Genomic DNA, 2,723 nt, shown 5'->3' on the forward strand with positions numbered 1-2,723 from the left:
CCCAAGTGGAAGTTGTAACTGATATTCCATTGAGTCTTTTTTCATGCCTTCCAGAGATAGTGTGTCCCTTTTGAGGGCCAGAACACATTACCTTGCAGAACCCAGAGTTGCAGGATGGGAAGCACAGAATTTCTCACTCACTAGGAGTGATAAGTGGGACTAGTTTCTACCACTTGGTTCCTGGACCCATATAATCTTCCCATTGAGGACAAAGCACCTTATGAAATGTGCATGCTACACACTGGAGGACAGTAACCCATTCTTGCAGAATATTGCCTTCAAGCTGACACTTTTATGGTACAGTGTTGATGAAACCAGTGGATTCTTTGGTCATAGACCCCGTGTGGATTTCCTGTGGCAGTTATAACACATGAAGGAAAACTTGGTAGCTTAAAGCAACTATGACTTTATGACGTTAGAGTCCTTGGGTCTATGCTTCTCCTGCCAGGGAAGAATTGTTGCCTTTCCTAGCTTTAGGGGCTCCCTGCATTATTTGATTCGGGGCTCCTTCCTCTGTTTTCAAAGCTGATAACAGCACCTTCAGGGCTTTTGATCTCTCTGTCGTCATAATGTTGCCTTCTGTCTTATAGGAACCCTTGTAATTATATCAGGCCCACTAGATAGTCCAGAATAATCTTCCCATCTTATTCTTTAATCACAAAGTCCCCTTTGCCACATGAGGCAACTTGATCACAGGTTCTAGGAATTCGGATGTGGAAATCTTTGGGGAACCATTATTCAGCCTGCCACATCACTACCCCGTTCCCATAGGTTAGGCAGCAGTGTTTCTTGCTAAGGACCATTTTTCCCTGAGGGTATATGTGACAGTGTCTGGAGACATTTTTGGTTATCACAATTGAAGAGGGTGCTTCTGGCATCTAGTGGTTTGAAGATAGGGATGCTATACATTCCTCAAAGTACAGGACAGAACCTCGACCCCCCCCCAAAAAAAAAAAAAAAAAATTGAGACCCAAAATGTCAATAGTGCTGCGGTTGAGAAACTGCTATAAAGTGAATCCCTTGGATCTTAAGGGAAAAAGATCGGACTGATGCATATCAGTTTTCAGCACCAATATTAGATGTGTCTTTATAAGACTATCTGCAGTCTTAGAGCTCTAAGCCCAGCTGAATGATCAATCTGTGTGTGTGTGTTAAGAATTTTTGAACCTGAAACACTTCTAAAGTCTACTTCTTCACTTGTATATTCACCTGAAAATATTATTTGGGGTGGTATTCCAGAAGAATACAAGTATGGAGTTCAAGAAAATTAAGAACATTGCAAACTAGAGACCAGAGAGTTGGGCATGAACCAGGGCATGTGCAAAAAGCTAGAGAAAGTAAATAAAAAGAACTCCATTAGACCTTGATGTGCATAGAATCCTCACTCAAGAAGACACTATAAATTCAGGAGTCGCCATCTCACAGATGTAAATATTTAAAGCCATATAAATATTGTTTAAAGTTATGTTGAAAGGTCACCAGAAGAATGAAACCAGAAGCAGGACACTAAAGAGAGATCATTTTATATCCTACTCTACAATTAGATTTTTTTAAACTTGGGAATGTATTACTTGTGTAATAAGACCAAACTTGTTTTAAAATATCTATTTACCAAAAGAAATCTGAATCGCTGTGATTCTGAATACACAGCGAACCTTCCTAAGTAAGGAGTTCTCACTGTTTTTTATCTCAAGGAAAGGAAGAGAATTGGATGCAATCCCCATGTCAACAGCAGGGAATTATCACATAAATCATGATATATCTACTCCATTATATAGTTATTAAGATAATGATTTTATTGAAAACCAATATAGAAATATGAAAAATGTTAGGAAATAGTATCAAATAAAGGTATATGCATGTTTTATAAAATTATTCCTGTTTGAAAAGGGGCCAGAAGGGAATTATCATAATGACAGAAGGCTCATGTTAGAATAATGAGGGTGTGGATGATATATAATGAATGTTTGTTTTTTTCCAACCACTTTTTCCATGTTCTATCTATAATACTACTTTTAAGAAGCAGTTTTCCTTAAAAAAGATAGAAACATATTGTTTTTAGATAGCTCACAGGTGTCAAAGCACACAGGTCTGGCAATTTTCTCATGTGGAGGCGGGCCCTCTGTCTCTTCTTAAACAGGAGACTAATATTACTGTGTTCTGGTTGAAACAGAAAACCACCAGGTTCTATCAACAAACAACGTCTGGGGTTATCTTTTACTTTTTACTTTTTTTATTTTCCTGAATGAATGGAAAGATAAGAAATTCCAGAGCCTCTGTGTGAGTCTATCTGTGCTTGTGTGTATGTGTGAGTCTCTACCCTGCGCCCCGCCCCTGGGGTTCAGACCCTAGATATCCAAGGAAGGCCAGGTGTGTGTGTGTGTCTGTTGTATGAATCAAGATATTACAAACCAGAATGTTGTCTGGTAAAGAAAGGTCAGTGGGAAATGCAACACTAGTCACTGAGAGAAGTTTTAAAAAGAGATTCAACTCAAAGTTTTGGGGTTTTTCAGCAGCATTTGGGATGGATTTAAGTAGGATGGTTATTCAAGATAATTTGGTAACATAAAAATATGTGCGTCAACAAGAATGGAGCAGAGGTTGAGTAGCAGATACTACTGGTTGTTTTAAAAATAATCTATTCAACTTTCTGTAATAATAGCAATTTTCTTTTTCTTTTCTTTTTCTTTTTTAACCTAGGTATAGCCTCAGGGGTAGGGGAG

This window comes from Sciurus vulgaris (genome assembly GCF_902686455.1).
Source record: "Sciurus vulgaris genome assembly, chromosome: 6".
NCBI classification, from domain to species: Eukaryota; Metazoa; Chordata; class Mammalia; order Rodentia; family Sciuridae; genus Sciurus; species Sciurus vulgaris.